Below are 19,832 nucleotides of genomic sequence, written 5' to 3' on the forward strand. Positions count from 1 at the left end.
GTTCTATATTGCTGATCTTTTCAAAGTTGTCTGAAAAAATTTGCATTCAAGGATGGCAAATTTTATTCAAAACGGATCATATTAACACCACACCAATTCTGGTTCCGTAGAAACAAATACACTGAGCTAGCATTGGTAGAGCAAAAGGAATATATATTAATTCGCGGAGATTGAAAACAAAAGCTATAGTGCCGGCATTTTCGCAAACTTTTCTAAGGCCTTTGATGTAGTTGATTATACCATTTTGCTAGAGAAATTAAACAGTTATGGCATACGAGGACAGGCATTCTCTCTCATCAAATCCTACCTATCCAACAGAATACAAGTATAGTGAAAATGATACCCTTACTTTTAGTCTAGAACTGTCCATTGCGGAGTGCCCCAGGGAAGTATTCTAGGGCCTCTAATTTTTTAAATATTTGCCTTAACCGTCAATATTAACTCAAAGGCAAGGTTTACTATGTATGCAGACGACAGTAGTACCTTTCTGCCGGTAATTTATTATTTTATTTATTACTCACAGCGCCTATGTAAGGCATTAGAGTGGGGATGGTTAACCGCTTCTAAGCTTAACTGATTGCAGGTACGTGCACATGAAGCATACATTAGCAACAAAAATAGCATCAAAAGGTGTAACAGGAAATGAGAATAACGCGAGCACCCCGGTCGATAACAAAGAGAAACAGAAAACAACAACGAAATACACCAACGTGATATCATGCTGAACAAACACGCAAGGATAAGTACGCGCTAGAGAAAACTCCGAGTAATAGCAATGTACTCCGAGATTACCCTCGACAAAAGGCAAAAACCGCAAACAACAAAGAACGAGAAAGTATCAGATGTTGACGCCGCGCATAGAATAGTGTGCGAAGATCGCCCTTCGGTCATTTCGGGGTGCACAGATTTGTAAACGGGTCTTGCACCAAGCCCTTGCGTTGACGGGCCAGTGATTCCTTCCTCGGTCGAGCAACCGTAAATCCGCCTCGTGCGGTAGAAGACCATGCACTTGTGGCCCTTTTTTTCTTTACGACTGCTGCTGATGCTGCTGTGTGCCAGCGGATAAAGGTTCGTCGAGAGCTGTGCGTTGTTCTGTCGAAAGAACTGCAGACGACGGTGTGCGCATCTCGCGAGAGCGAAGGCGTGGTCACAGAGACGCCGTGTCGCTGAAGGAGTTACCTTCTCTGCGGAAGGGCAACTTTGTCCTCACGGAGGAGGAGGAGATGGCGTTGCTGCAGGCAGTGACAGCGCATCGAGGCTTTGGTCGCGTTCGTACATCACTGGCCGAAGGGTACCACCTCCATCAGGCCGCGAGGTCGTTCGAAACTGAGCTTGGCCCGCGACGGGCGCAGCGGAGTTTACGGAGTTTCTGCCAAGCTTCTCCCGAGCGCACACCCCTAAAGAAAGCCGGGCGCCAGGCCGGGGGACGCTTGTACCCATTTTTACCGGTGTGTGTCCGGCGGTGCGCTTCGAACCAACCATCTCCCGCAGCCGAGACGGGTGCCCAAACCATCGGGCCACGGCTGCGGTCGAGGGAAGACATGGAATGAAAAACTGCGAAGCAGCATCGATGCTTGGGCTCTGCGCTCATCTACCGTGCCAGGTAGTTGTCACGAAAGAAAATCTCTTATCGTTTTCAAAAGGAGAATAAAACGCGCCGTTGGAAGAAAGCCGTACAACAACGGCAGGAAAACAAACAACAACGGCAGGCAGACGGGCCGAGCTTCAAGCTCGCCCTGTCTGCCCACTGACGTCGACGGGGTAGGGGACTCGCGGCGAGGTGTGTCGCCCTAATCCGTTGCGAGCTACTGCGAGGAGTGATTAAAAAATATTTCGGCGGCTGCGGCGGAATGCTCTGACCGTGACGTGCAAACCTGGGCCGTCCAGCAGGTCTCAGCGGCTCTTGAGCGACAAAGGCCTCAGATCCTCAGCTGAGTTGCCGCCTGGGCCCCTGTCACGGCGCCATTAGGTCATGATGCCATTAGGCCATGACGTAAATAAAGTTGTTCCTCCTCCTCTAAATTATATAGGGTCCACGCAGAGCTTTCAAACTTTCCTCGAATATTCACAAAGACCACCCACCACCTATACAGATCAGTTGCACTAGAATGCACCCCAAAAAATCATTTCAGGGCTCCTTTAAGACGGAACTTAAGGACCTCCCAGTTTTTCTTTTAACAAGATGGCAAATAAACAGTTAAATTCAATTCCAAAATGTGCAGGCCTTCGGAAAGGAGAGTGCGAAACAAGATTCCCCATTAAATGCATGCGGCACGGCAGCCTGGAGGCAGAGAAAGGGCACTTTTATTGTGTAGCCCTTATTCCGGCAGCCCCTTGGGCGGTGCATGCAGCTCGGGCTCGCCCCACCAGCTGCTGTTGGTGCCGCAGTTCAGAGCCGTACAGCGCGTCCTCCTACTGCTCAGCTTTCGGGTTGTTTATTTAGTATGTCGGGGTTTTCTCGGCAGGCCATGTGGTACAGATCTGTCTCCTGTCCAGTGGATGCATTCTGATATACATAATTCCGGATACATCCTGCTCCACGTTATGTACAGCCTTTGTCAAAAGTATACATCCCAAGATCTCTGCTTCTCAGCCCTGCAGCGCGACCCCTCTTGCATACTCAGGGACCCTAATCTCACGAAGGCGGGAGGAACTCAAGTCCTCAACCCATCCAAGCTTAGGACTGTAAAATGTGCTAAGGAGCCCCGCTGCATGGCTTGGAAGCAAACCCCTCGGGCTGTATATTTGTGACAAAGGCTGCACACGGCAGCCTACGCAGTGCGACGCCCAAACAAGTGCTTGATTATGTGTGATGATTTTAGTTTGTCGCACATAATGATAGCCTTAAAAGACTCATACAAAATGAGCAGGACTAAGCGTTTCGATTTGTTGGTAATAACCACGAACAGGATGCACCCATTCTTGAAAGTGGATTCAGTGAACACAAGGCTACAATAAACTACAATTCCGCCATCTAAAGTATACACAACGCGTAGGTATTTATAAAACAAAAGTATCAGCCACTGTAACTGCTGACAGGCTGCCCTGTTCTTCTGAACAGATTAGACATACAGATATACTAACGAATGCAGCGGGTTGGCCTAGCTGGTGAAACCTCATGAATGAAACATGATGCTGAGCGAGAGGAAGGACACGACAGCCCTCTCCTGTATCTCCTGTGTCCTTTTTCTCGACTCTCGTTTCCCCCTTCTCTGCACCACTTATCAAGGTCTGCATAAAACAGACATAAGAGGAAGCCGCGTGGCTTCAGCCATCTCCCAGCACAAGAAGCGCCTTCACAGTATCCTGAAAACTTTTCCGGTCATCTCTGATTAGTCTGCATTTGTAGAGCTGCTCAGTGAGAATCTTTGGGTACCATGACTCATGAATCAATGGGTCAATACCATGAATCAACACTCAAGGGGACACAAAAAGCTAGGCACGGTTTAACCATGGTGATACCCAAATGTCGAGCGATGGCATTTTGGCAATGGCCCGGGCCAAATTTGGAGGTCACCATTGTGTCAGACACGCGCAGTTATGGTTAGACATCGTTTTTGGTCCGGCCAAGGTCAAATTTCGGGTGTGGCGCGCGCCAATTATTTGGAAATGACCCGGGCCAAATTTGTAGGTCACTATCTTGTAGGACACGCTCAATTATGGTTGGACATCAATTTTGGTCCAAATCGGCCAATGTCAAATTTCGAGGGTGGGCCAAATTTGGGAGTGGTGCGGGTGAAATTTGGAGACTACCATCGTATCGAGCACATTGAAATTAGCCTGGACATATATTTTGGTCCAAATCGATGAAGGTTGAATTTCGGGGTTGGGATAGGCCAAATTTGGTGGGTGAAACGACTCGGGTTTCATTTTGAGACAATATCGCATTGGCCATAGTCAAAGTATGCTTCAGCATCTGACTTAAGGCTGTTCCTATGAAATCGCCTAAGTCCGAAGGTCACTTCAGTGCCATATAAGCATACGGACTGAAATTCTAGTTTTGCATTGAGTAGAGCTTCGCACTAAAAAGAATTTCCATATTGTTGTAACTTGAGCCATATAGTATTTTGCGGCAAGACGGCGAGAGGTTGCAGAGGTTTCCGAGGCCTGCAGCTCGCGGGTGAAAACTGTAGCAGTGACTCACGGTGTGAGGTGGGGTGGAGCCGCGTGCGGGTGCGGGCCGGAGCAGCTCCGCTCGCTGCAAGAGAAAGAGCTCGCGGTGCTATAGGGCCGATATAGCTTCCTGGATCGGTGCTGGAACCAGCTATGCATCACTCCATGCGTTTGGCGAGTGGAGCAATGAAGCGCACTTTTGCGAGCGTATAGTACAGCAGTGTATAGCAGCATAGCAGACAAAGCGCAAGGAGAGAGTCTATAAAAAGGCCTTCACTCTAGAAGGCAAGCGTACGTATACATTCTCACCGTTATGTTGCGCGCCCAAATGCGCGTGAGTGCGTCTTTGTAACGAAAAGAAAAATCTGTTAGCCACATCGTATAACAGTCTAACAGTGCTCGTATCCTCATAGCAAAATATCCCTCTAACATGGTGGTGATGATGACGGTGACTATGGTAATATGTTCAAAAATTCTGTAAAAAGAAGAGATCGTTTTATGGGTGAACCAAACGACTTCATGCTCGTTCGCTTTCCTTCCTAACATGTGGCCTACATTCTCCAACCGCACACTGAACCGCCAGTTGCCACTGCCATTGCGAAATACGTGACGCGCTTTCTGAAATAGGCCTGGAAGAACCATCAAGGATTAAAAAAATAAAAGCCAGCTATGCCTTCCATGAATTTGCATGCGGCTGCGCAGCGTATAAAGGAAACAGTTTCAAAACAATTAATGCATAATACGCACGGACACTCTGACGACAGCGACGGCATCGATGCCCCGCGGCGGCCAAAGATAATACGGCGGCTGCCCATAGTTATGACAGTATTGTACAAGGCGCAAGGATCGACGCGAGCGTTGCCTCGCTGCGTTCTATTTTCGACCACTTTCGATGCTGAACACGGCTTCCGGCTGACGTCACTTTGCGCCTGAAAACCGTTATTACGATACGCCAGGTTTTTCGTCCTCGCTTTGTCCAACGGAATGAAGAAGGAGGAGCGCATAAAGACGCCACCCAATCTCGGAAAGTTCCGTCGTGCACGTGTCACCGCGGGCAGCAGCAGCGACTCCATTTGGGCCACTCGCTAAAGAAGGCCCGGAATACCTTTCATCGGTGCTGCAATGGCGACACTGTACGAGTCACTGGTAACGTATTTCCCGCGGGATCCGCGCACGGAGGGATGGGCCTTCGTGGGCAACAAGCAGTTCCTCACGGTGCTGCTGTGCGCCTACGTCTACGTGGCCAAGATCGGTGGGCCTCGCTTCATGAAACGGCGCAAACCTTTCGACAACATCAAACCGCTCATCATGCTCTACGACGCTTCCATGACGGCCCTGAACTGCTACTTCGTGGTGGCCTTCCTGTCCAGGACACACTTGGGAGGTGGTTACAGCCTCCTCTGTCAGGGCATCGACTTTGGGGCACGTGACGATATGACCATAAGTCTGCTTTCCCTCGCCTGGTGGTACCTGTGGGTGAGAATCGCCGACTTCCTGGACACCATCTTCTTCGTACTGCGCAAGAAGGACTCGCACGTGTCCTTCCTGCACGTGGTCCACCACGTGCTGGTCGTCTTCGAAGGTTGGTTCGGCCTCGCCTGCGGAGCGGACGGCCACGTCATGTTCGACATCGTCCTGAACAGCCTGGTGCACGTGATAATGTACTCCTACTACTTTTTATCTCTGCTGGGACCCTCCGTGCAGAAGTTCCTTTGGTGGAAGCGCTACCTAACCCAAATCCAGATGGCTCAGTTCGTCGTAATGATGACCTTTCACATGCTTCTGCCACTGTTCATCAATTGTGGTTACCCGAAAGCTCAAGCTTTATCGTGGATTTCTATAGTCATCCTGTTTCTCGTGTTGTTTCGTATTTTCTATACAAACACTTACAACAGAGCCAAGACGACGGCAGCGCAAAAATGCACGGAAAGGAAGAGCAGATGACGTCAGTAGTTCCGCCTGCTTCGCCGCTGTTCAAGGTACATGTAATGGTGCGACAAGGGTGTGTTTCAATAGGAAGACCTGAGCGTGCACTTAATTATGGCGTCTTCTTGTTTCTGGAACTGAGAACAAATACGAGCCAATCTCTTGGAAAAAGTGCTAAAAAGAGTGCGCCACTGTTATGTGACACCGGCTTTGAACTAAGCTGAACTTTTAAAGCGAAGTGCATGTGTGATGCCGTTCTTTTCCTCGCAGCAATCTGGTACTTAGTCCAGCCACACGCGTATGTAAAGCAGCCACTTAAAATAAAACAGCCCCGCAGGGGGGCATCTGTTCCATGCAGACGTTGGTGAGTGGCGACACCACGGGTTCCTGACCATCCGCAGGGTCATCCCCGCAGGGGGATGATGGTGAACAAGGCATCACCACGGGCCCGAGCACCCGCGCTTCGCCGTGCGTGGCATCGCCGTGTCCGGGGAAAACGGGATCCTTGCGGTTGAGCCGATGCCGAGTGTTTGGACCTTTAAGGCCCTTCGTCGGAGGCAACACACCACTTTGGCCCCAGCTTCCTGTAGACGGCACCTCCGGCCTGACCCGACCAGGGGAAATCGGCAGTCGCCTTTTCCTCCCCTCCCTTCTATGTTTCACTTTCCTATTTTCTTTCTCACAACTCTCCTGTCGCCTTTTCACTTCTTGGTTTTTCCTTTTTTCCTGGCAGTGAGGGTTAACCTTGTGTGACCAACCACCCTTAGTTGCGTTATATTGGGTTTTAGTTGGGGTGTACAGCTGGCGTGGGCAGAACTTGCGTGCAAGTTCCTCGCCATACCCTCCTCCTTCGGAAATCGCTTTCCATATGCTTCGGCTACGCGTTCCTCAGTACTCGTCAAGCCTTTCTCCTTCCGCGGTAAACCCATCTGGGGGACTCGATGCGCTGCCTCTTTCGGCGTGTGCCGCGCTACACCTCAACCACTGGGGAACGTTCGTTCAACTTGTGGGGCTTGCGGAGCCGTGTAAACTGGCAGCGCGTACAACTGCGAAGGGGGAAGGCATCATTCCACATATGAATTAGCCTTGTGTCGTGCACACGCGGTAGCAGTGCGGCTTTAGAGAACACGGACTGCAGACCCCGGACAGCCGTGCAATAGCGTTACGTGCCATCGACGCTCATCAGAGCTGCGGCGTTTTAGTGGTTTGTGAGTTTAACGTCCCAAGGCTGTACGTTGAGTGTGGCCAACGCCGTATTGAAGGATCGGGATTAACGGCGATTTTTTAGATGTATGTATGATAAATACTTCTACGGTAACTACGACCGTACGGGAAAAGCGGCTAAGCGAGCAAGACAATGTAGAAACGTCAGTGCGTTGTCACATTGGTCGCACCAGCCGTACGTCCATGCTAAAACTCTCGTACTTCAAACGAAAGAGGTTAATTAACGCACTCCGACATCGCGAAATGCGGTTTTATATTTCGCCCAAATCGAAAGGCGTCGAGATTCGACCTTGGAGTGAGCAGCCCAGTACAGCGGAAAGGGAAATGAAAAATAACAGAAAGGTGTGGCCAGCGCACACGGCGGAAGCAAGAAGAGCGAGCTGAGCAAGCACAATATGAAGACATGAAAAAAAAAAACGCGAAGCGCATTCGTGCCGCAGTTTCGTTCGAGGAAGACATCAATTTCAGTTCTCACTTCATATCCCACGTGGTTATTCGCTTCCGACACAAAAGTAGGCTTGACAAGAACAACACTCTTATAACGCGGCGCACACGAGCTGCTCTTTCTCTGAAGCGGGATAGCACGCGCAAAATACGTTTCACAACGGCGTCCAAACGTGAGAGCAGAGCGCGCGCGCGTGCAGAAGTTTCTTCCCCGTGCAGGCACACACACTGGGTCAGCCAGTCGCCCTGTCCAATTAATTGCAAGGAGTCGCTCGGAGAACGTCCGTACTGGCGTCAGCAGCGGACCTATGGCCCAGTTTGGCTCTCCTATAGACTTTTGTTTATGTATAGGGCCATACACTCTCAGTAGACTTTTGCCTATAGACTGTGTATAGACAAAAGAAAATATTTATAGGAAGAGAATGCTTATAGTAAGGCAATATATATAGGAAGGCAGTGGAATATTGATAGATAACTCCTCCATGAAAACCACTGTAGAATGCATGTTCAGTAGTTCAGCACACTGTTCAATAGGGAGGTGGGCGCCGCCATTTTCACCCAAGTGAACAGGAACCACATTGTTGCTTTTCGAATCTACTGTGTCCCAAAACTTTTTAAAAATTGTTTTTAATAAGGCTAGCAAGTGTACAACTGAAAAATTTGTTTCTTGCTTCGTAAATTTGTTTTCAGCTAATATCGATTTTCTCAGTATTTCTATTCTAACCCGTGACACTTCTTGTTCGAGTCACTTGCCTAAATGTTTTTTTCCTTATTATTTATTACCCTAGCGACCACGGATGGACCAAAGATTTTTAGTATGTGTGCTTATCAGTCGTTTTGGCTCTCAATTTACTTCAGTTTAAGTTTTTCAAGAAACAACTGTCAATTTCGTTAGCCAGCAGAAGTCTGCAACATTACGTTTATATTCTCAGTGTCTGCATGTGCGCAATTGTAATTTTGAACTTTTGTTTTAGGATTACGTGGAAGAGAATGAGAACAGTGTACAACGTTATCGTCGCTGATTTGTTCCCAGACGTGAATGTCTCAGGATCAGGATGGCTTGTCCGTGTGGGGTCAAGTATCGGTTATCACGAGTTTCATTCACAAATTCGATGAGCTAGTGATGTCGGAGTAAATGAAGGAAACGAATACCTGAGAAACGACGAAGCAAAATGAAGTGGCCATCACGGCACAATGGCGCAGGCAGTTAGAATTGAGCACCGTTGACATTACCACACGTCACCAGCGGACATTGCGTTTGTAGCGAACTTTCTACGCGTCTGAAACGCTCAGTTCCAGTTTCTTGCAAAAAAAAAAAAGAAGTAATGAGTTTCCTGGCGCTGCAAGGCGTCAAAGGACGACTTTTTCTTCATTTAAAAAACTGATAGGACATCGCCTTGTCCATGGCTACAAACCTGTCATTGACACTATAACCACCGCACTGCGCTAACTAAAGAAAATAATTTATTTATTTAACTTCACTATCAAAATAACTGCCTTCCGCCGTTGTTGACCTTTTGTTCCAGAAAAAAGTTTCCTTTCTATTTCCCCTAACCTAGTTTGAGAAGTTTCCGACCGAGCAGCAATATATTTGCTGTAGGTGACCAGTGGGTAAGCATAGAGCCATTCATAAAAGCTTCACGAAAACGAGGCAGTAAAATGAAGCCTCACAAGCTGAAAGAGAGAGAGCGAGCTGCGACGACCCCCCTACCTCTTTTTCCGCCACGTGAAGCAGACTGCGACGCTCGTGCCCAGGAGCTATAACTGTCGTTTATCGTGCCATTATGCCTCTTGGAGCGTGTTCATGAGTTCTCGGAAACTGTATATTCACAGCTGACGCAAATCTGGCGCGCTAAGCGCCGTTATGTCTGTTTATCGGCACGCGCGGTCGATGGGGCTCGGCGCGCGTCAGAACGAGAGAAACATCGCTTCCACGGAGCATCGCCTGCGGCCGTGGCCGCTCCGCGAACACGACCGTCTCTCGAATCTTTCCGCGTCCCTGTTTTTGACAGCAGCTCCTGAATAACAGGCGGCAGCATTTAAGAGAGGAAGTGACCACAAACGTCGATCGATAGCGGTGCCACGAGGTCGAATCGAGGAAAACATTCTTTTGGCATTTGATCATCGTGCGTGCGTACGTGACCGACTATACGCCGAGGTTGAATAAATATGAGATGTACCCCGACTGCGAGCATGTGCCGCGTATTTATGTCCATTCCTACTTACGCCGGTTAGATCCCGATGAGGCGGGGGCTGCCAGTGATCGTGCAAACGGTTTGGCATCAAGTCCTCAAGAGCGCAGCGTAAAAAGTGCTTCCTCGTAGGCGGAAGTGAGAGGGAAAAGCGACGCGCGTCGGCCACGCGCTGTTCAGACACAGACTTGGCCGCGCGAAGTCCACGTCGCCGACTCGCGGTGCGGGGGACCGAAGAGAGCAGACATGGAGAACCGCATCGCCGAAGCAGCAACGGCCTTCTTCAGGCGCGACCCCCGGACTACAGAATGGGCTCTGGCGGGAGACAAGCGCTTCATTGTCTGCCTCCTCGTTGCTTACGTGTACTTGGTCAAGATCGGAGGGCCGCGCTTCATGAAGGGGCGCCAGCCGTACGAAAACGTAAAACCCTTGATCATACTTTACAATGCCGCCATGGTGCTCCTCAACTGCTACTTCTGCGCAGCTTTCCTCGTGAGGACCTACTGGGGCGGCGGCTACAGCCTCCTGTGCCAGGGCATCGACTTTGAGGCACGCGACGAGCTGACCATGAGCATGCTCTCGCACGTCTGGTGGTACGTGCTGGTGCGGATAGCCGACTTCCTGGACACTATCTTCTTCGTCTTGCGCAAGAAGGACTCGCACATATCAGTCCTTCACGTCGTGCACCACGTCCTGGTGGTCTTCAACGGCTGGTTCGGCCTCAGCTACGGTGCGGACGGCCAAGCTGCCTTCGGCATCATCTTCAACAGCTTTGTGCACGTGGTCATGTACTCCTACTACTTCCTGTCCCTGCTGGGACCGTCGGTGCAGAAGTACCTGTGGTGGAAGCGCTACCTTACGCAGTTCCAGCTAGCCCAGTTTGTGATCCTCTTCATGCACATGTTGGTTCCACTGTTCAGGGACTGCGGTTATCCCTTGGCGCACATTCTTATCACGTTACCGCAGGGCATCTTCTTCTTTGTGATGTTCATGAACTTTTACATCAAGAGTTACAGCAACAAAAAGAAGCTTCAAACTCGCATTGATGCCAAGAGCAAAGCTGGGTGACCCTATTTCTCTCGAAATGTCACGAAGAAGCGTGCATAATCTGCATATTCAAATCTTTTTACTTCAAGGTTCAAGAGTGTCGTTTGAGCTTATCTTGGCGCGCAGCACCATAAGCCTCAAACTGCATCACGATGGTGACTTCGCAACGCCTTTTCTCGGGCCCTTCCGTGCACCTGCTGCAGTGATAAGTCTCGCTCTCTTGTACGAACTGGAAGTGTAGCCGCAAGCATTTTGTTGCAACAATGGACCGATGCATGCCGCAGTTGATCAGAACTTTAGTGCGGAACGAAAGCATTTTTCCAAGTTAACAACCAGGAATTCTTGGTTCCGAAATTTCTCGTATTTCTGGTTCTAACGTACTATACGTACGCTAGCCTCAAAACTTAAAAAAAAAAGCGGGAAGTGTCGTATACTGCGCTCAAGCAGGAACTAATGCTTGTAGCGCAACGGACAAAGAAAATCTACAATGACTGAATAAGTGCCTGCACTCGAGGGTTTCCGCTTCCTACGCACAGAGGTGTCGTATTTCGACAGCGCGAGATGGATTTATGCCTGCCTTAAATCCTGTACAACGAGGTAAATTTCCTTTTGTCGTGTACGCGAGATCGGTCGCCCTCGAGGTGCTCGCAGAACAAACTCCCGGCGTACCTGTGTTTGTGTGTGGGGAGTTTGCGGCACAGCGGCGACGGACGAATTACAGCCCAGAACGACGCGCAGTGGAGCTGGCGACGGCAGACCGGCGCCTGCAAGGCGGCGAAGAGCCGAGGTGAAATGCTGGCTTCTGCAAAGCACGCCGCAGTGGCGGTCTGCGCTGGGGAGCGGCGGACGCCTGTGTTACGGCAGGGGAAGGGGGGAGAGAATAAGTTTTGGAGGACGTGGCTGGCAGCGGAGATGACGTGAATGGACACTGTGCAGAGAAACCGCACCCTGGCGGAAAAGCTATGTCACCGCGCTTCTATATAATTGTAAATGAATTCTGTCCCATGCAATCAGCAATTTTCGATGTGGCCTGGCTGACTGGGGGGAGGAGACCAGAAGGAGGAAAGAGCCATGCCTGACTGGTGCAATCAACAGGATCTCCCGACGGTAAGAGGACCGGCCATGAGCTGAGCGACCATCTCGAGCGAGCACCAGCAGGCCACACTAGCTCCCCCAGTGAAGGAGGCTGCTGTCTTGTGAGTCCTTTCGCTAGGCGCTATGGCAGCTGAGAGGCACAGTGTGCGTAGTCGCATCGGTAAGGAAGGCAACCGATGATTAGGAGGTAGGCAGCTGGAGCTGGGTGCGAACGCCGAGGTAGCACGCTTCAGTGGAGGGTCGGGGTTGTCTTTCGCCGAAGGGGTGGCGCCGTTAAAATTTGAAATTTAAACTTGCAGAGACAAAATTTGGAGTGACAGAATTGCGGTACGAGCGAGAGGTCAAGGAAGCGGCGGCCGGCGGAAAACAAGGAACAGTGTGCCTAGAGAAACAGAATGGCATTGTGGAGTGTTTAGTAGAGGGCCACAGAACGGAAAGAGTCGCCCACAGAGTGGAAAACGAGAGTGGCGACACAGCGGCCGCGATCTAGATGCAGGACAAAATTGTCAACGTGACAGAGGTGCGCTCTGATGATATGAGTGAAAGGGACTCGGACAAGGTTGACACTGCAGCTACCGCGGGAGTCACGGACAGGCTTGCAGGGTACATGCGATAATTAAGAACGCGTGATACGAGCACGCAGGCGTCGGAAGCGATTCCAGCAGTGCCGGCTGCGTTGCCCGCCGTCAGCATCGGCAGCGCCGCAGTTATAAAGACGCTGCGGTCGCGACAGCAGGTCAGGCCTGCAGCGCTGATGGAGTATGGCGGCTCGCTCGGAAGTGCCATGAAATGCGAAGAGTTCCGGCGTGCGCAAACTGGCGAGCGACTACGCGCTCAGGGCCGCGGAGCTACAAACGAACGAAGGCGTCCGTTGCACGCTGGAAGAAGCATCCTTAGGTCGCGAACGCGATGCTAGTACCTAGTGTGTTCACACAGGCGACTCGAGTTTCGGACTCGCTTCCCGAGCCTCCGAGCAGGAATTGGCGGGGGAGGAGAGGCGCCGCTCGCTCCCTCTTCAGCTCGCAAGTGACGGTGTGAGCGAAAGAAGCAGTGGCCATGCTCAAGCGGGATGCGACTTTGACAGCCCGGACAGCTGTGGTGCACCAACGACGAAGCCAGCGGTGCCTGTCCTTGCGGTGGCGGCTAGTAGCCAGCCACGCGAGCAGCCTCCAAGACCCAGCGGCGTGCGCACGACGAATGGCGCTACCAAAAGTGGTTCGTCTTGCTGGCTGCCGTGGCGTCTCGCTATGCAACACCTCTACTACCACATGCGACGATAAGGCCGCATCGCCTAACTACGCGCAGTAAGAGTAAGCCAATCGCGAAAAAAGCATATCGTTAATCGTCAATCAGGGAAAATTACTCGCAGTAATCGTCCCGATATCACAAAACGGATGTAAATGCATGCATGATCTGTTGCCTCGTACGCGCGCACTACATTTGCATCGTTATTCTTTCCACGCTCAGCCACTGGAACAGCCTTCCACATGACATCGCCGCAGGCACCTGTCCATCAACATTTGTAATATATAACAGCGAATAATTAATGTACCTTACGTGTTTCCTTTGTTTATTAAATCTGCTTTGTACATATAACCCACCCGTTATGTAATACCCCCAATCCCGGGGGTCCTTTAGGTAATAAAGTGAAGTGAAGTGAACTGACCGAAGTTCAAGACAACTCCGACCTCTTTTTCCACGTTTCTTTTTTAGCGGCACATGAAATTGAGGCGGCGCATAATCGTAATGAAGACAATGTTTTACGATGCTGTTGATTTCCTCTGCGGAAAATTTCATAACAGACGCGAACATCCCTGAAATATAGAAAAAGAACAGCCGGCGGAGCAAGAACCCGGCTATTAACATCACGTGACGTGATGTCACACCCCGCGGAGCCGCGGATTAGTTGCGGAGTTCTGCGACCTGATGGCGCGTCGGGAGAAATTGGTCACCGAGCGACTGCCCCAAGTGGGTCGCTATCGACGTGTAATGAGCTCTCCCTCCGCGACGCCCCCAGACAGAAAAAGCTATGTCACCGCACGTTTAAATAATTGCCTGTCCTTGTAATAAGAAATTTTCGGTGTGGTCTGGCTGGCTTGGGAGGAGGAGATGCCACCAGTGCACACTTGTTGCGTACGCTCCCAGACACCCTGAGAGCGTGTGGGGGTATAGCTGTTCCGGTCTCCGAGGAGATGCCCCCAACTCAGCGTGGCAAGGCTCAGCCAGAAACCAGCCACCATGTGACAAAGGTGGGTGGTGGGGGGCACCAAACGATCGTTTGGGGCCCAGCTTTCATCGGTCGCAAGCCAGAGAATGGGACTGAGTCAAAGGCCCACAAACGAAACAAGCTTTATGTAGCAAAGGGATACAGTGGATTTACATAGCACTCGTAAGAACACATGCACATTGTTCTCCAAACCAGTGCAACGCAGTACATTGCAGAGGCTACATACAAAGGCAGATATCTTGTAACAACAGTGCACTAACACGCGAGAGAGGCTAGCCAACAAAGCAAACATAACCTGTTCACCGGGCACTGCGACAGTCCGACAATCGGAGGACCACGATAAGGCCGTCCCAAAGACTGCCACGCGCTGTCTCGCAGGTTTGTTGCTGGCCGAGTGGTGTCGACCAGGGAGTCGTACGCGATAGCTTCTTCGAAGCTACAACTACGGCACAGGCTGACCGTCGGCCGTCTGTTCGTAACACACAGTATCATCTGTACAACCGCTCTGTCATGTGCACCCTCCCGCACAACCTCTGAAGCTCTTCCCTGCCCCCCCCCCCTCCCCCCCCCCCCCCAAAAAAAAGTGGCAATGGTTTACCTTAGAGTCACCTCTGGTTAAATCCGGAGTGACGCGATAGCTACACCTGGCCGAGTGGAACTTGCTCAGCAGCTGCTTCGAATCCCGTGACCAGCCATTGCGCCGCGCGAACCACGTGACCAACAACGTGACAGCGTGGCGCCGCCACCGTCACGGCGCGGCCACGCTGAAGGCTCGAAATGCTACCGCAATGTAGCTATCGCTACAAAAAACGCTGAGATCGTCCATTTATCGGGATGAAAATCTGAGAGATGCGCAAGACTTTATCGCTTCAAAGCCACCCTTTCTTTCTCTTCACATCTGTTACCGATCGAGATAAGTACTTGATTAGTCTTCACACGCAGCTGATGTGGCTCTAAATAATGCCTGCAGAAGTTGAACTGGTCACTGACCCCACCCTACCAACAGCCATGTTCGTAAGAGCGAAGTCGCAACCTAATTCGACACACATAGTAGTACGTGGTGCCAATGCAGCGCAATTCCCACTACCGCTGCACGTTTGAATGTATTTGTACTGCTTCTTGTAATTTCCTCCTGCGAACAAGGTCAAATAGCAGGCTGCCGTTTGCTTTCAAGAAAGGTAGCAACGACAGCCAGACAACGAAAATAAAGAATAACGATGGCGCGCTCGTTTTTAAGTGGTCCATTCTCTTTAATTGTCATTGTATACCTTGTGTTCCTTAAGCGGAATGAAGTTCAGATAATCTTGACCACCACTCGGCCTGCTGTCAACCTTACTATTCGTTATCTATACGCTTTGATTTTTCCTTTATTTCATGCAAATGTATTGTTACGTGCGAAAGCTAATTGCACGCCTTGTCTATTTCGTGAAAAGGTTCACGTTTCAAGATTCAAGATTGAGGCTCAAGATTTATAGCAGTGTACCGGGTGCCATCACGTGGTGGGTGAGGAACTTTATCATTGACCTCTGCTTTCATACTGAAGTTTTTGTTTTTTTAAAGCTTTCTGTGTCCCAGAGAAGCGCTTGAAAAATAAGAGACGCCGACGAGTGAAGAAAGGTTCGTTATTGACGTTTCGGCTTCCACACAGAAGCCGGAACGTCAATAACGAACCTTTCTTCACTGGTCGGCGTCTCTTATTTTTCAAATGTACGCTCCCGGCCACACGGGATTCCGTCACACGCTCAACTTCAGGGAAGCGCTTGCGCGGCGTCTTTATGATAAGCTGATTGTTTCCATTCTAGAAGGGGTTCAAAGCTATAGACTTTGAGGATTTTTAAGAAAAAACTATAAGCTGTAAACGAAAATTGTTTCTCCACAAAGGTTATGCGACCAGGTAAGCCGACAGTGCGAGACTAACTGGCGTGGACAATCTCCTAATTATATATCAAATTAAGTAATAAGAGTTTCAATGCGTGCTATTAGCGTACTTGCTTATATCAGGATTTAGTTTATACGCTATCTTACACCTTGCCAACTCCATTTCGTGTAACTCCCGCGGCACGCCCGTGATATTCGCCTACAAATTTTCAACTAATTGCTCGTAATTTGACATGCAAGGCGGTGACGATAGGTGCAAATGAACGACGCAGCTGTCTCATACAGCACTTCGTCTTCTAACGGCTCATTAACAAGCGAAGCTGATAACTGTTCTCGTTTCAGTTTCAGTATGCGAATTTTAATAAACGCCATGAGGAACAGCTGCGTCACACAGGCTGGGGTGTTGCGCCGACAGCCCCCGCCTTGTATGCTAAATTGCGCGCAACGAGTTGGAAATTTGGAGGAGAATATTTTGAAACCCGTGTGTGCTATTATAGTTTTAGAAAATGTACAGAAGAACCTATACATACAGGAATAAAGTACATGTTTTCAGTATCAAATTGGACGATAGCTGCAGTGACTAACAAGATTATTTATTGATTTTAGTCAATTAGGAGACTAACGCCGACCATTTTTCTCTCATCGTTTGTCCGTTTAGTCGCGTAACGTTTGCGAAAAAATGTACTCATCGTTGTTTTTAAAAATCGAATGTCTAATTTTGAACACCATTTGAATGTCCTTCGGTAGAACTTGGTGCTGGGCTAGTTGGTCACACATTCTCTGATAATTCGATGTAGCGCTATTAGGAAAACTGCAGAGGGAGGACGTTCTTTATTGTTGTGTCGTCCTCTCTCTATGGCCTCCTTGATAGCGCTAAAAACCTGTTAATGTGATTCTCCTGCGCAGCTTGATTGTCAAGAAAGGTTGTGCCAGTCTAACTACAACAATATGGCCAAGGAATTTCAAAGCCGTCCGAGATAAGCTAAACACTGAAGAACTAGATAAAGCAGCGCTACGGAAGGCGAGACAAGAGAAGGACAAGCCATACTCGACATGTTTTTGCGACGTAATGTAAAAACGATCCAGCCTATGTTAATAGGCCCCCTTTGTTTTCACATATAAAACTCCGTTTTACGCGCTTCTCGTAACTCGAACGTGTTTTCTAAAAGCCATGTTAAAGCGTACATTTACCGGAAATGGGCCTTCTTTATAAAGAACGTAGTTTACCTGTACACAGCACTGATGACTCCACACGGAAATTAGCATATGTCGGTGGTCCATTATGGACTGCTGTTTTCAGCTAACTGATGATTTTAGCCTTTTTTTAGCGCTTGTTTTTCATGACGTGCACAATTTGAGGGAAAGCCGGGAAAGTACGTTTTAGACGTGAGAGGTAAAAATACGGATACTTACCTTCGGCATTACTACCTTCCAGAGGAAGCACCCTCTACTAGAAGGACCTCGGGGCCCTCACCAGCAAATGCATCACCTAAAGCCCAAAGCAAAACTACCCACCCCACCCACCCACACAGAAGTCGCAACCGCAACCACACACCGAAATCCACCCTCGGGAAGACCGCCCACCACTCAGTCAACTTTACCTTCCAGAAGCTCCACCCACCAGAAGTCCGTGCAGCAACGGAACGAAAAAACGACGAGAAATGTAATTCAAAGGCGCAATGGAAGACTGATTAATTGCGAAAGCGACATGTACGAGCAGTACTGCTAATGCATATTTGCCGCATCACGTCGTATGATCGCACTTCTTCCTTCTAAGTTAGCCTTAGAACTTATCGGCCGCTTCTCGTGCACTTGCATCATAGGGTGAAAAATAAAACGAGGAAAAGTGCCACCAACTCTTCCGAGTTCGATCAGGCTGTCTTAAAACACGCAGTCACGCTAGGAAATTCCCGTTCCCGCGTAAGGAAAGCGGAGTGGGAGAAACAGGACGAGGAACTTTTCGGGCAATTGAAAAAGCAAGAAAAAATGACGAAGGTGCGGCTGGGTCTTATTATGAAGAAAGAAATGAGGAAGTAGTATGACCAGAACCATCTGATAGATTTGAAATTACTTAGGGACCCTGGTATGACAGCTGGAGATGGTCCAGGAAGAGGGAAAGGATAGGAGATGCTAGGTAACGTAAGCGGCAACGGTCTTCGAGGCGCCGGCTGTGATGGATGACGGCCAGCTTTGTCCTGGTTTACACTCGGGCCAGAGCCACCACGAGCCACTGGCTCCGCTACGTGCTCCCACCCACAGCAACGTCATAGAGCTACATGGCCACGCCATTGCAAGGAACTTTCTTAATACTCATGACGAAAACGACGATAATGATGGTAATCGTACCGATAGTAATCAATGAATGTTTACTTGTACTATCCAGGAACAGCTAACGACTTCGTACTGGTGCAATTTGAGCGATGTGGGAGATATACGGTGCAAATAAAATGAATAAAAATACAATGCAATGCAAACAAACGATGGTACAAATGTAATATTAGAGAAATACAGAAGAACTGGGAACACAAAGTTAATAACGAAATAATACATTATTAGATAAGAAATCGGAGGAAAGTAGAGTCACAGGTCGTAGATATATAAGAGTGACAAAGATAGCAATGTTCGCGATTTGGTAGTATAAATAAAGGAGCAGACGCAAACAGCGGCTAAATGCAACAGCGAAGAACAAAGGAACAAGTAGACAAAGTTTTCAGAAAACGAAATAGTCGCAGTAGCTCACCAGGTACTTCTGCAGTAGATGTAAAAATGCTAATAAAGAGCTCTTCCAATAATATTATCATTATTAATCGTTTTTTATTTTTCATGCCCCTGTGTACCTTTTGACTTTCGGTGCTTTTACATTTCCATTCTTTCTCGCGGCTTGGATCGTTAGCTGATTGCAACGTTCATTACCTTCAAGCACCTGTCCTGGCCCATTTCCTCTAGTCGCGTGAGGAACCTCGGCACTCTCCTAAGACGACGATTCATGCATGGCGGGTGTAAATGGTAGTGAAGGCCTTTGACGCTATAGCGTTAAGAGCACACCTTCACTGATGGAGCGCACTTGTGGCACCACCTTGCTGCTTCTTTTCTTTTTTAAGCGCGGAGAAAAGCGTTATAACACGATAGCGTTCAAGGCCCTGTCACCCAGAAAATCCAGCGTCGGCGTTTGTTCAACATCAACGCGGCTTCGCATCCTAGTGCTTATAAGACCTACAGATGTCAGATGTGTGCCAGAGGCACTGGGCATAAGTCCTAGACAAAATATCTGAGACGCATAAGCTGATATATCAAAGTGAACTTCTCAATGCACGCATCATATTGCAGCCCTCTACTGCACAGCACCGCCGGATAATTGCGCGTTCTTTCAGCTGTTCCAGACAGCACCGGATCCGTGGTGTGTGTATATGTGCGCGTAGGTAAGCGCGCGCCAAGAAATTATTTAACATTTGCAAACGAATGCGACACTGGCGAAGGCAGAATAGAAGCAAAAGAGGGAACCTGCGCTGCACAGGAGGCGCTGCAATTATTACATTACGCAACCAAAAACTGCTGCCGTCAACCACTCTTGCCGCGCACATTGCTTGCCTCTTGACGTAGCCCAGTTAGCTGCCGCGGACCATATTTGGCTTCCATAGAGCGCATTTAAGTACAGGTTAATTAGTCATGCCTATTAGTCAGGCAGG

The 19,832-nt window shown here is 49.3% G+C and overlaps 1 long non-coding RNA gene and 2 pseudogenes across 1 annotated transcript in view; all 3 read left to right on the plus strand.

The window, feature by feature from the left end:
- Positions 1 to 18,724, plus strand: part of LOC144129363 (uncharacterized) — a 34,790-nt gene extending 16,066 nt beyond the window's left edge. The window contains exons 2-3 of the long non-coding RNA XR_013313912.1: positions 15,702 to 15,771; positions 17,582 to 18,724. This is a non-coding gene — a long non-coding RNA (uncharacterized LOC144129363). The remainder of the gene's footprint in view (positions 1 to 15,701; positions 15,772 to 17,581) is intronic.
- LOC144127706 (very long chain fatty acid elongase AAEL008004 pseudogene) lies at positions 5,236 to 6,187 on the plus strand (annotated as a pseudogene).
- LOC144129362 (very long chain fatty acid elongase AAEL008004 pseudogene) lies at positions 9,956 to 13,687 on the plus strand (annotated as a pseudogene).
- Positions 18,725 to 19,832: the final 1,108 nt, after the last annotated feature.

The sequence above is a fragment of the Amblyomma americanum genome, chromosome 4 (assembly GCF_052857255.1).
Source record: "Amblyomma americanum isolate KBUSLIRL-KWMA chromosome 4, ASM5285725v1, whole genome shotgun sequence".
NCBI classification, from domain to species: domain Eukaryota; kingdom Metazoa; phylum Arthropoda; class Arachnida; order Ixodida; family Ixodidae; genus Amblyomma; species Amblyomma americanum.